This window comes from Struthio camelus, chromosome 3 (genome assembly GCF_040807025.1).
Source record: "Struthio camelus isolate bStrCam1 chromosome 3, bStrCam1.hap1, whole genome shotgun sequence".
NCBI classification, from domain to species: domain Eukaryota; kingdom Metazoa; phylum Chordata; class Aves; order Struthioniformes; family Struthionidae; genus Struthio; species Struthio camelus.
In genome coordinates this window covers 132,461,334-132,476,117 of record NC_090944.1, presented here as the reverse complement: position 1 = coordinate 132,476,117, position 14,784 = coordinate 132,461,334, and the positions used below count along the sequence as shown (strand labels likewise).

The following is a 14,784-nucleotide window of genomic DNA, read 5'->3' as shown; positions in this document are numbered from 1 at the left end:
ACACCGCAGCGGAGGAGGAGGGATATGGTAATAAAGGTGATAGCGATACCTTAATTTAACAAATATGCAGCGCTAATTATGTAAACATGTGAGAACTCTAAAATCTTCTCATCATGTGTGTCACACAATTGAAATATTCTACAGCCTAATTCGAGATTACGCAGTAATAATGTTATTTTATATTGGCTAGTTGACAAGCATAGGCCAGGGCTGTCTGTCAAACAAAACTGTTGTGCCAGATTGTATCTTGGCGATAAGCGCAGAAGAAGAGCCAGTCAAATTCTGTTTACGTATTAATCATTGAATCAGATTTAGTTCTGTACTACAGACCTTTCCTTAACTTGGTAGCTTTAAAGGAAAAAAAAATGTTTGTATGTGGGTGGGCGATATTTTAACCTAGGTAATTTTTACAGAGAGCTCCTGTGAAGCTCCAGATCAGGTTTTGCACATGGACCCAAGAGATCAGGTTCCCATTTAGAGGGATTTAGGCAGCAATAACTTTTCTCTTTTGTCATTATTAAACTTTTTCCCCCTTTTTGGTCACAGAGGAGGGGATTGATGTGTTCCTGAAAACAGGCGGCATTCTAATACCTTAGCTTGTTCGAGAGCCTTATGGGTATGCTTTTTGTGTTAACGTGATGTTATCGTCTACAAAACGAAACGAGCGTGGCAGGTAAAGTAGAAAACCTGGACAAGTTGGATGGCATAAAGAACAAGATTGTGTTTTCCTCTCTCAGAAGTACACACAACAATTGGGATTAATTTCCTCCAAGTCACTCCCAAATCCCAAACTCTGCCTTCCTCTCTTCTCCCTTGCCACCACAGTAAACAGTAGTGCTCCTCGCTGCCCCCCTGCCCCCCCCCCCAAAAAAAAAAAGCAGTGGGGGAAATGAAATCCCGGCCTCAGTAGAGTCAGTGGAGATGTGAACCTCAGTTCAGGGCTGTCACTCAGGAAGTGCAGGGTGAGACTGGGCTGTCTGTCCATCCCGCCCAAGTCCTGCCTCTGGGAACACTCGGCACCAAATTGCTCACGGGAAGGTGAAAACAGTCTGTATTGCCCAAAAAGAACGTTTCTCCCCAACCTCCATCAGCCCACGGTTCATTTATGTCACAAAGCATTAGGGTTTTCAGCGCTTCTAAGATATTTATCTTCATCCCAGCTAGGATGTTCTCATTATTCCTATGAGCATCTAATTTAAACTTTTTTTATAATATTAAGGCCTTAGGCAGAAGGGTATCTTGTGAAAATCCGTTCCAGAGATTAATTATGAACTGTGTAAAATAATATTTATTTATTGCGTTTAAATATGTTGGTTTCCGATGCTGTCACATTAGCAGAAGAAGAAAATAGGAACAGGCAATTGATCTTCCCTATAACTTTCATTAACTCTCTCATGTCCCCTCTTTATTTCTCTTCAATAAACTAAGCAGCCCCAATCTACACAGTCTTTCCTTTTGCCACTAATCATTTTTGTTGCCCCTTTCTATTTCAGTTTTATGGGATTTCTAGATCAGTGGAACATAGCTTGGTACAGCACTTCATATAGGACAGGCCGTCTAGTTATTCAATGACATAGAATTTTAGAATTAATTTCCATCCTGTTCTTTATATAGTCCAACGCCATATTTGCTTTTTTGGCTACTTCTTGCAATTGTTTTGCTTTTTCATTGAGTTGTCCAAAGTGGCACATGTTTTCTCCTCCCTCTGTTTTTCCCGAGCAGTTAGTTAGTTAATTTACAGCCTAGCCTTGTGCATGAGTAGTGAAAATTATTCATTCAAATATGCATTACCTTGCATTTATCAACAGTGAATTTCATCTGTCTTCATGCTGCGCATCTGTCTAGTTTTTCTAATCTTTTGTAATCATGACTAACCTAAATATTTTTGTGTCCCTGTGCAAATTTTACCACCTTCCCCTGTCTTTTCCAGAACGCTAATGAATATATTAAACAACACCAGTCCTAATGCTGACTGTTGAAGTACATCATGGTGAGCCTTTTAGCAAGCTAGCAATCAACAATTTATTTCTACTCTCTTGTTTCTATCTCTGGCTGTCTTTGTTTAATATACAGATTTATTTTCAAAGTATGACTATTTCCCTGTGTTCTTCTGAGAGCGCTCACACAGGGTGAGGGACAAATGCACAACTCTCATCTCAGATGCCCAGTGATGCTGAGCATCCAGGTCTGTTAAGGCTACAAACAGGTCAGCTCTAGTGTGGAGATGACTTGTTTAGTCCCTTGAAATACAGATACAGGTACTGGCAGATTTGACTCAGCCTGTTCCATATCCAAAAAGAAAAGAAAGAAAGAGTAAGAGAGAGAGGCAGAGAGAGATTTATGCAGTTTGCTGACCAGAGGATTTGTTGTTGTGGTGGTGGAGGATTTGTTGTTGTGGTGGTGGTGGTGGTGTTGTTTTAACTATGGCTTTAAAAACAAAACTGCTGCTCAGCCAGGGTAAGCAGATATATACTGTGAGGCCCCTTGCAGTAAGACTAATGGTCTACACTGAGGTTCCAGGCGGGGGGAAAAAAAAAAAAAATCTGTTCCCAGCACTATTATGTGAGTTTTTCACATTTTCACAGAATTACAGAATGGTTGAGGTTGGAAGGGACCTCTGGAGATCATCTAGTCCAACCCCCCGGCTCAAGCAGGGTCCTCTAGAGCACATTGCCCAGGACCATATCCAGGTGACTTTTGAATATCTCCAAAGATGGAGACAACCTCTCTGGGCAACCTGTTCCGGTGCTCAGTCACAGTGAACAAGTTTTTCTGCATATTCAGATGGAATTTCCTGTGTTTCAGTTTGTGCCCGTTGCGTCTTGTCCTAACACTGGGCACAGTGAGAGGAGTCTGGCCCCCTCCTCTTTACATCCTCCCTTCAGATGTTTATACGCATTGGTAAGATCCCCCCTCAGTCTCTTCAGTCTCTTTTTGCTTTAAGCCAGTTGATCACCGCTTTCTGCAAGAGACAATTGTCATACCCATGGTGCAGCTAATTGCACAGTATTTGGTGGTGAAATATGCGTCAAATAGTGATTAACGTTATTATCATTGCCGCCTGTGTTTCATATTTAAATGCTGCTGGAACATGGAAAACAATGGTCACATAGTTTTAGTGGGCTAGTGTTCAGTTTTGCCAACGTGCAGCACTTACTGTAACCTTAGTGGGCCTGAGTTTGTTCCGGTTACCAAAATTAATTCTCTCATAGCTCTTTCGCTGAGCAGAGATGTGTTCACTTTTGTGCATGGGAAAGGAGGCCCGGGGAGATGTCGACAGCTCCCGGACAAGGCTTGTGGCAGACAGAGCGAGGCACTGCAGCCGTCTCCCCCAAGTCCACGGGAGGGGCAGCTCTTTACCTTTGGCTCCTCCAGGCTGAGCGACGTGCCATGGCTGTGCATGTCTGGAGGCTGTTTATGTGCAGTTCAGCAGAGACGGCAGTGGGGCTTTGGAGAGCGTTATTGTGCAGAGTCCGAGGGAAGGCTGCAGAAGGGGGTGAGGAGGCGGCAGCTTGTCTGTGTCCCCTGTTGTTCGTAAGTCAAGTCCCCAGCCATCAACCCCTTTCTGTGCCTGGTTCCCCGCACGGGCTCTGCTCCCTGTCCTCGCTCCATTGTGTGCTTGAGTAAGTGGTTCATACCTTAAAGCTGTTATTTTCAAGTTTTAATAATATTTTGCAACTCATTTCCTGTTTCTCAGCTGACAGCCTTTCCAAAAGTAATCTTTGGCAGGTACTAATTTGGGTGATGACCACTTGATCTACATTTTTGGTGGGTAATTACTAAGTCAGAAGTGAGCAAATTTGATATCCTCTGACAGTCAGTAAGGCAGGCATTTTTACTACCCACTCATTAAAGATTCGCTGGTAGTGAAATGCCCTGAATTTTGTACTCTTCTCAGACATAAGAAAAATCTGTCTGTTAAGTACCAGAAGTTACTAGTTATGTTTATTTTGTCACATTTACATAGTCCAAAGTATGCCAGCTCTTGGAGTACTGAGTTTTTTTTAAAGAAAGGTGCTCTGGGATAGTGAAACTATCATGAGATCAAAACTCTCATGGTGTCTGAGGCTGGATACAGTTCTCTGTCCCATGATAAATCTCTTCCACAGACACGTTGTTCTATAGTGATAAGTGAATCTCAGAAGATTTGGAGGTCTGATTTGGAAAAACGCGGATAAGTTCCCAAACTGCTGCTGAGTTCCTACAGACTCTCTGAGCCAGATTCATTGGTATGCTCTGGCAGCTTTGCTTCACTCTGGTGATACAAAGCAGCTGTAAATCCGGTTGTGCTGGCCAGTTAAGCAGGGTTTATGGCTGCCTTACGTTGCCAGAACGGCCAGAGCATACCAGTGAATCTTGCCCTCTGAATTACTTGTGTACATGAAACTGGGCTGGATATCTCATGAGAAAAGGGGGCCTTTCTGAGATTATCAGCACAGCTTGCTTCCTTGCATTACTTTGGCACTAGTTTCTGCTTCCCGTAAGACCTTGTGCAAAAGCGAGCAAAAAGAAAACATAATGTGGGAAGAAATAGCCAGACTTCTTTTCAAATGTCAGAGAGATTCAGATTTATTTTGAGTTTTAGAAGAAATGTGGGAAAGGGATATTTGCCAGATTCTTGGCCTCCCCATCTGGCTTCTATGAACTACCTTTTTATTCCCCCTTTCCCTAAATTTTGGAAATCAAGTCCCTACAACAAATCCTCTGAGAACCAGCTTAAGTAGGCTGAGGATCTACATGAAGTCTGATCTTTGTTTGTGAACCTAGAGTAAGCTGGTATATTACCTAGTTTTTTCAGTTTGCTCCCAATACATCTAAACATATACAGGTTATTATGAATGTGACAGTGCACCTGAACCCATGCCTTTCCTGGAACCTTCAGAAATACCTACCTTTCTCTTTGCCTCCATCCCATAGAGCTTATTCCTCAGTGCGAGCTATTCCATGCCTGTAGATTGTCTTTCCCCGTGTCTTCGACTTTCTGCTGGCCACGTAGTTGCACTCAGTTGTCCGGCCTTTCTGGTTGTCTCTCAGGGTGTGTGGTCAGCTCCCAGCTCCGGGTGTAGTAACAACAGTTTCATGACAGTGCTGACGATAGTGATTTACTGTTTAGTATGTGGCTCTTCAAGTTTCTTTGGAGTAATATTGATTAAATTCATTTAGTCTCTTAATGTGGCTTAAATATGTAGGGTGTGTTGTGTAGTCTGTGCACAGAGAGGACAGTAAACGGGTCCCCAAGAATTCCATCAGAATTCATTAGGGTTTTGATGAATTGCAACTGCTAAGAAATTGTCTCCCAGGACTTGGAAATTAGTCAGTACCGAACAGTACAGATGTCAAATCACCTGAAGAGGATAAAACCGAAAAATACTGGCTCAGAGAATTATCTGTTGCAGAAATCTGGAGAAACAGTTTAAAAAGAAAAAGAGAGAGAGAAAGAAAATACCTTCAAGAAGAGACTGGATGTTCTACTGATAGAGCTTCTCTTTCTTGTACTTGTAAAATGTTGTCTGAGGGGTGTGTTCATATGAAATTAGTGGGGAGAATATTGGTCTAAGTCTCTGAATTTGATTTCAAAGTTTGGATTGATTCAGTCTAAATGCATTGAATTTGAAAGATATCCAACCTTTTATTTCTAAGTGGCATTTAAAAAAAATATTACCCTATATTAATCCAGTGAATAGTATTACAAGTGCCAGTTTATGTTTATTGCACTTATTGAACAGGTTCCAATATCTCATATAAAATAGATGGTGGAAATAGGAAAAAATTCTTTTAATTCTACGAAACTGTATCAATCACTTCCTGCATTTAACATCATGTCAATATGTGTGCTGTATCGGAGGAAAACCAGGCACAAATCTATGTTATTGACAATGTGATTATCTTTTTAATTGGGAAAACTATGTACATATCCTTTGTTTTCTGATGGAAACAAATATCATCATGTGTGAATGAGAGCTGAGATGTCATTCGGAAAGCCCAGTTCTAATGATCATTATAACAAGCATTGCTTATGGACACTTCAGCCAATGGAATTATGCATGGCTAAATGCCTTCTAAAGCCAGTCAGTGCTGACTTTAGAGTGGAGATTATAGGATCGTTGCGGACCCACTTAAGGAACTGGAACGCTCCCCAGCTCAGCTGCCACTGACCACGATTCAAATACACACCGATTCTTGCCGGTAGTTCTGTATGTCTTGTCGATAAAGTAAATGCATTTTCCAAGTTACGTGACGTACACAGATGAATAACTTTAAGGTAGTTCCACCTATCTGCAAAAGGGGCAGTAAAAGTTAAGTATTATATTCTCTGATACTATTGCCATGCATATAACTGCCGCTTCCCAAATTTAAAACCTGGTTCCAGATCCAGATTTCTACCATAAAAGAGTTTAGCAGCAGTCTGGCCTTTTTTGTTTTAACCTGCTAGTCTGAAGCTTTGAGGCCGCTTGGATGTGAGATTTTGCTTTGATTTTTTCCAGAGACAGGAGCCACTGCCTATTTGCTTTTGGGATTTTGCTTTTGAACCTAAAATTGGATTTAGAACCCAAAATTCAAGATTAGATTCAAAACACAGATGTTGCCAATCATAGAAATAATTGCCAAATATAAAACTGATCCAGAATATTTTTGGATTCTGGCCACCGTAGAATTCCACAGGTTCTTATATCTATTTCAGACATGTAAGGAAACTGATATTGATGCTATAGGTTATTTATATGGTCATTTTTGGAAAAATGAGATATGATATTTCCCAAGCTTGATTTAAAGGAAGAAGAGACCTAAAAATGCTCATAAGGAAGAGCAAAGGGAAAACAGAGTATGGAATAACTATGGAATAACAACAAAATTTTGAGCTTTTTTTGTATACTGTAAGGCTTGTTCTCCCATTGATACTTGGGAAATGCAAGCCAATTTGGATGAAATGAAGACAAGCCATCAGCAAAACCTCTGCTATAAACATCTTTTTTGCAGTTTGAAAGTTAAGGTTCTCTCACTGTATTTTTACATGCTTCAGCACCTTCTGGTTTAGATAAGGGAGAGGAATATTGAAGTAAAATGGTATTTCTGACGCTGCCAAAATAAGTAAGTCCTGAAGACCTCACTTCTGAAAGGTTATCTGAAATGAACAAAACATCCACACTTCTTCAAGGTTTGTTCAACTCTCATCATCAGTATAATTCTGATTAATGCTGACGATAGTGGGTATATACACATAGGAACCTAATCTCTTTTTGGTATTCCTGTATAAATGCCTGTATAGTGCAATAGGAGAGGGAGCCTTAAAATCCAAGGAAGTATCGAGTGTAACTCTTTTTCCTTTATTCCACATGATACTGCTGCTATTAGTTGAACAAACCAAGGAGTTGAAAAGGTTTCTGAAACAATACTTTCGTATAGTTTAGCCCCCTAAAGTCATACTGTGAAATTCTAATTTTGTGCATTTAACCTCCATAAGTTTGTTTTATCTCTACTAGAATAACTTCCACCATCCTGCCCTAAAAACTATAATTTCATCACGTTATCTTGTTATTCTCCCCTCCCTCTCCTGCTCCTTGCCCCCTTGTACAGTGTTCAGGAAGGCGTTTAAACATTCACTTGATTCCGCCGTAGTCAATGAGACTTAAACATGTGCTTAAGTGCCTGCTGAATTAGGGCCTCCATTTGCATTATAAATGCATCACCGTTGCTCTGTAGCAGTTGCAAGACTCATCACTGGCAGCCTTTGCTGTTGTACGTCTTGTAAACTCTGTTACTGTTACCCAGTGCTGCTGGCAGCGTGCTGAAGGGGCAATCAGCGCAATTAGGCTGTAGTGGATGCTTTCTCATCCCTCCTGGACCAAGTCCACGACCGAATCCTCCGCGCCCGTAGCTGCAGTGCCGGTGGCACTGCCTTGCCCGGTAGGCAAGGTCCTTCCTTCTGGTAGCGTACTCTCACAGAAGGGCAGAAACAACAGCGTGCTACAGCAGCTATTTCTCGTTTAAACAAGTTACAAGAAGATTATTTGAAGGGTAACAGCCAGGTTATGTAACCCATAAAAGTACGAATGATTTACAAATATTTAACAAGGAAAAAACTAATTATGCCGCTCCTGTCACAGTGAGGGCAGGCTTAGAAATGGTATAATCAATATGGGAATGTTAGCTGTAATGCAGTCTGTCAGCTTTTTAACCAACCAAAAAACTTCAGCAAGTCTATAAACAGAATTGACCCTCTATCTGCTGAATCCTGCTTGTGCCAGCAGTATTTTTCTCTCCTCATGTTCTATATCAGCAGTTGTCTATCATGGGGGTATTTTAAAAACTGCACTGAGGAAGCATTTATTCTACAGTCTGAGAGAGTTTGTCTCCAGAGCTAGAAAGTACCTACTGAAAACTGTAAGAATTTAGTTGATAGCCAGATAACTAAATTCCCTTTTAGACCGCAAGGAAGACCCCAAGCACATTAGGAGAGTGATGATAAAATGCGTTGTGCTGCTAGGGCTAAAGAAACAGCACGCACAGTTAGGGTTAAGAGCGCGTTTAATGCTTTGCTGGACGAGGGCTTACATTTCACCTTTGCAATACCTCCAGCTTCCAGGCAATCATGCGGCTCTAGTGGGGAGCGGGTTTTGTCCAGAAGAAGAGTCTATTTGCAGGAGCTTGATGGCATTTGATATCATGGCTCCTGGATGCATAGCAGTTTGAACCCTTTTTACCCAACTTAAAGTACTGAAATCTGACTACACTATATAGTGCAGGAAATTGTTTTCTTATGAGGTGCATATGTTTTAAAAGAAGCAACATTGCCATGCATTTTACATGGGTTATTAAATGACTGTATAAATTTAATGATTCAGATGTTTTGCATTATAACCTGGCATCTCAGGAGGCATGAAAATAGCACAGTAGGAAAATGTCATTGCATACTTCATAGGCAGAGCTGTTAACAAATGGAAACCCTTTTATAACTATATAAGACTTCCATCCTTACTCCCCTGCCTATCTCGCAACCGTCTGCTGGTCTTCTGATGTGAATAAACGGTGAGCAATGTGTAATAGTAACAAGGCTGTTGGAACTGCCAGAAATCTCTACTTACTTTAAAAAAAAAAAAAAAGTCATCTTGTCGTTTGCAATTATTAGCAGTGCATGAAAATGACAGGAACCCTCTTTTGCCATTCACCTCAGAGGACAGAGGAGAAAGCAGATCACCATCGCTTGATCACCTGAAAATGGAAACTTTCTAACCTGAGAAGTTTAAGCACAGATCATCAATATTTCTGTACATAAAGTGCTTGGTGGGTATTGCTCCCCTTGATTTGTTGTTTGTTAGACTAGTTTTGGTTGGTTACAGCATTATACATTGTAGTAACTTTATTTTATTGCTACTGTCACAACAAAGCAAAGCTGCTATTATGTTATAACAAACTAAAGCTACATTTCTAAAACATCACATCTACCCAAACTACAGTGCTATAACACCTAATTTACAGTTTATTCCAATCGCATGGACACAGGAAACATAAAATAAAATAAAAAAAAAGAGTTTCATTGGCTCATCCCTGCAGAAGTCCTTTCCGGTGTGACTGTTTCTCATGCAGCAAGGCAAGCAAGATATATTGCCTATCGTGTTTTTATATGATAAGCACACAAATATGCAATCTACATATTACTGCAGTACTGTCAGGCCGGTTCATCAAACACCCTAGGAGCCCCGGCCAGAGGAATGGAGACCCACAGGTCTACTAAAAGCTTTTGTTAATGTGAACTAATCGAGATGTAGAGTATTAAAGTACTACAGATAAACAGGTCTCTGTGCCACAAAGTATAGGAACAAACTGGTGAGGGACTAACATGACAATGGAAGTGAGACCTGAATGCAGCTGAATTATTTGCTTAACCTTGATAATGGACAAAATCAAAATAGCAGTTCGAGAAGTCTGCAGCTGACTTCTTCCCATTTTCTTACTGCAAATCCCTGTGTTGCAGAGCAAAGCAGAGGTGCCTGGATTCAGCTAACTGCCTAGAAATACATGTAAGTTTAAACATGTCAGAAGCCTCACGTATGTGAGCCATGGTAAGAAACATTTTGAATTAGAGCCCAAGACGTTAACTGCAGGGACAGGCCCTTTGGAAGGACCTGCAGTAGGATGACATGAGTGCTATGAGGACGTCTGGGAGGTACCCTCAACTCCCGACTAAACTTCTAGCTACACAAAAGTTACAACAGGAAATCAGTGGTTGAAGGCATTCAGCAAACTGTTTAGCTGGGATGTTTGCGGTGAGGCTTGGTCCTGGGCACTGCCGCTGCCGTGCCTCTTACTGCAGTCTTTTTCTGTGTGCCTGCAGCCATCGTCGATCTTGCAGCCTCCGCGGTGCTTTCGTTCCGAGACGCTTGAAAGGGAGCTGGTGGACAGCATGTTGGACAGTTTAGTGTGGTAAAATGTTGGTCTGTGTCTGCAAAACTTGGCAACAGAAGCTTGACAAATAGTTTGCAATTAGTAACTTCTCTGATTTTTTTCTCTTCTTTTTTGTTTTACTTCTGGCAGATATTTCTGCAGACTCATAAATTTGCTGTAAATAACTCTTAAGAGTAGGAAGCACTACAGCATTTCTTGAAAAACTGAGAGTAGCAAAAGAATGTGACAAATTCAGTAGCTGAGCCATCAGGATACAGAGAGCAGGTATCAAGCTGTGCCATATGTACAGTCACGGTTGGCTTGGAAAGTCTCCTCTCGTAAAACCAAATTGTTCCACTAGGAAGTGAAGCCAGGAGCCTTTTGCCTACAAAATTAAATTGTTCTTTTTTTCCAAACCAATTGCATTTTTTGTTTTGTTTAATGAAACACCAGGCAGAATCTCATTTTTCTCCTCCAGCTCTACCTGTCTTTTCCCCTTATTTCACCCCTCCCCTGCCCTCCTCCCAGCTCAGGGCAAATGGAAAATCTCATCTTCTTCTTAGGCTATTTATCTTTTCCTCTCTGAAATAGCGTCCTCTAAACCTCGCTGTTTTCCACCAATATGAAGTCAGACAAGGTAGTAAGGAGAAAGGGAAGGGGGACCTCGAGGGAAGCTGAGAACTTGAAATACTTAGCAGTAACTAGAAATATCCTAGCAGTAACTAGGTTGCTCATCGACTAACAGAGTTGAGCCCTGCTGAACTTCGCTCTGAAAGAAATAGCTCAAACAGACTGGAGATGAGAGTCTTCATTTCCCTGAAATCAATTGGTTTAGATTCATGCCTAAATTAAAAAGCATCTAAGGAGGTAGGCCTGCTTAATGTGAATAAATACAACAGTATACGAAGTTCTCTTTCTCCTTGTAAATCAAAAACTCTACAGAAACCCTCTCAATTTGACTTAGAGTCTGCAGTGCTTGCAGATGGTGATATTTTAGCATTTTCGCCTTCAAAATCACTCTTTGGAGGCTTAGGCTTTCTCACGCATGTGGTAAAGGAATATTGGTAGTTTGGATTCGGTGCCTTTCTTGGTCTTAATGCACAGTGTTAGGATTGATCAAAAACGGTGAGGAATGTAGGAGAAGAACTGTTTTGCTAACGGCTTTCTACCTCACACCCAGCCCTCTAAGGGGCCAGTTGTGCAATGCGTATCAGATGTCCTTCAGAAGGAATTGCATCCAGCTACTGAAGGGTAAGACCAGGGACCAAATGATGTGTTCCCTCATGATGGCAGTCTGATTTCCTGTAGCTTCAAGGGAAACGTGAGAAGATTTCTCTGTGGCTTTCAGTGCAATTATTGCGTAAAGTTAGGTGGAATAGTTTAGTATAGTCATGGGTTTTGCCGTCTGAGTACATGTCTGTAATGCCCTTTATAATGAAAATATTTTTCTCACCATGCACCTTGCTTTCTGTGAAGACAGTACATGAAGTGAATTTGTTCTAGGTGTGTTCCTCCTATGTTACTGCACAGCAACATGCACTTTAATAAAACAGTTTCATTCCTAAGGCTTTCTGCAACCAGCATTGAGAGGTATGGCCTTGGAATGAGAGATGGGATCAATGCGGATTAAGAATCCGTAAAAAGTCAGCAATGCTACTGTTATTTCCTGTTCCTGAGATGGGAGGAAAAAATAGTGTTTCAAATGACATCGTGTACTAATCATTCTCAAGTGCTGGGGAAAGACCTCTGTTGTATACTCCCTAAACTCTCCATCATACTGCAGCCACAGGTGCTTGACTAGATAGTGAAATCGTACTTTTACTGCTTGAGATCAGTGGGAGGCAGTCCCTGGTTTTGAAGTTCTCTTCTTCTCCTAGGCTCCTGCAGACCCTCCCTGTTCACGCTGACATTACGCTGGGTGCCCTGGAGAACATACTCAAGGGGGCAGCCATTCACTGTACTTCCATTTGGAGACTGTTCCTTTCTTTGACCAGCAGCAGGACTGGCAAAGGGGAAAGCTATCTGAGGCCAAAGTGGAAGATTATTTTCCCTGTGGAAGTTGCTTAATGTGAAGAAAGGAAGAAGGAGAATCAGGGGCATGCAGAAAAAGAACAGTCTAGGCAAGTGAAAATCAAAGCATAGGTAGTTCGGTGAAATTTAGGGTTGATTTTTTTCTCACCATGTGAGAATATAGGCTGGTGTACAAAGACTAGTATGCCTTTTCCACTCTCTAACGTATTTAATGGCACCAGTAACTGAAGGTGAGGCTAATGCAGAAGCAGGACCCCATAAAAAATGTTTTCAGCCTAAGTAGTCTACTCTGAGGGCATTCTCACATATTCATCTGTACAATTAACCAAATTCTGTACCTGTGAATGCACTTCTTTCCACAGATGAACATCATGCATAGCGTTCAGATGTACCCTGTCCTTCACATGCGGTCAATCAGATCAACTGTTATCAACCTCAGAGTCTGCTGTACTGAAGTTTCTTTATTTCTACATGTGATGCAGAATATTCCTCCCCACCCACAATGTCTTCTAGCAGGTATAGAAAAAGTGGCAACATTCATATTTGCTAAAAGCCATCAAGCGAAATTTGCGTGTGGTAGAATTGAAGCATGCCCTTCCAATATTTTTAAGGTATAAACTGATAGCCACGAGAAACAAAATCATTGTGATATTTTGGAAAGATAGGAGATGTTTCTGTGATACAATGAAAGGAAACAAGGCACTGACATAGACTAGCTTGTGGAGAAGGATCTGTGCTTTGCCCATAAAGGGACAGGACAGGCAGGAGAAGAGCAGGCTGCTGTCTGTCTTTCAAGTTTGGCATTTCCTTCCTTAACTCTCGTGATAATACTGCTCTTGATATAGTGTTGACTCGTGTGCTTTCAATATGCAAACCAAAATAAGACCATTTTTCTCTGCTTTTCTTGGAAAACTCTTTAACTTCTTGTATTTAACAGTCAGTGTACATGTATGAAGATAAAATGCACGAGATGTTCGTGGTACATCACTGCCACTTAACAAGTGTTACCTATTTGTGTGCGTAAGGCAGAAAGAAAGCGTGTATATTTCTCGATTCTGTTTTGGCTTTGCTGGTTTTGTGCCACCTCTGACATAAAGTAATGAGAAAGTGAACACAACACAGATTATGTTCAGCTGTATCCCTGAAAGAATTGAAACGAATTATTTATTTCTTTTTTTGTGTGTGTGCGGTCACAGCAAAACGACTAAGAATACATAGGGAGAACTGAGTATGTTATGAAAAAAAAAGGAAAGTAATATATCTTCTAGTAAAAATGTAAAATTAGGACAAAAAAAGGTTGTAGGCCGGATGGAGACATTCATTTGTCTTACTGCCACAATAGAAGCTAACACACGGGATGCTATCATTTGTTAGGAAACATCAAATTCTTATGTAATTTAGCAGCCTGATTGGCAAGGCAAATTTGAGCTGAAGGGAGGTGTGTATACCGTTTGTCAGATTCCAAGGATAATCATTTGCAGCTAATCCTTTTACTTTTCACACAGGCGTCTTTGCAGAAGGCTTTCCCTTCATGTTTGTATTATCTTAACTGGTTGACGACTACATGTATATTTTTTGCATGTATGTGATAAATATAAATTATAATTAACCGTCCGGATTAAGACATCTAGGCAGGCAGTGGAATCTTCAGATGTTGTTAATTGTTTTCTGCACGATGTGTTTCTTTTGAAGTTTTAATAATCACCAGTTGAAGCTGAAGAGCTTTTTTCATATGATTGTTTTTGCAAGCAAAGCCTACAAATAACTGAGCTTTTCAAATGCTTTAATGGAGAAAGGTACAGTTACCTCAATATACCACTTTTCAGGAAGCTGTGTTAAAATAAGGTATTTAGAATATATTCATTGGCATGCATGCTTGCTGTTATTTCAGATGTATAGGACAGATTTATTAACAGAGATTACCTCTGAGCACTGCTGAAACTCTAGCTCTTCTTGTAGGTGCTAAAATAGAAGTAGAGCTCTTTTTAAAATCTAGAGAATATTGAGCACTTGGAAATGTGGCTGTGAGCTCATTTGAAAGTTTGTTCCATAATGAGAAAGCAATATAAGTAGCAATAATGTGGCACTTGATTAAAAACTTTTTGAACATGAAGTGTTACAAATTTTGGTGCTCACAAAATTGCAGAAAACGTGCTTTTTATTATGGGACAGCATGTGACATCCACACATCAGCAGACCTTTTGGAAAAAATCCGACTACAGTAAGTCACAGTAAATCGCTGCTTAGCGTAAGTAAAATCAGCAAGTGCCAACCCAGCAATACTATACCAAAGTATTTAATATCATTTCATTTGAAAATGCGAAGCATTTGTTTCAGCGTGGAATTTCTATTGCCAAGGACCCCCCCAAG

The 14,784-nt window shown here is 40.8% G+C and overlaps 1 protein-coding gene across 17 annotated transcripts in view; it reads left to right on the top strand.

Moving 5' to 3' along the window:
* The window catches only part of LOC138066889 (uncharacterized), a 512,507-nt gene that overhangs the window by 390,981 nt on the left and 106,742 nt on the right, over nt 1–14,784 (top strand). The window lies entirely within an intron of this gene.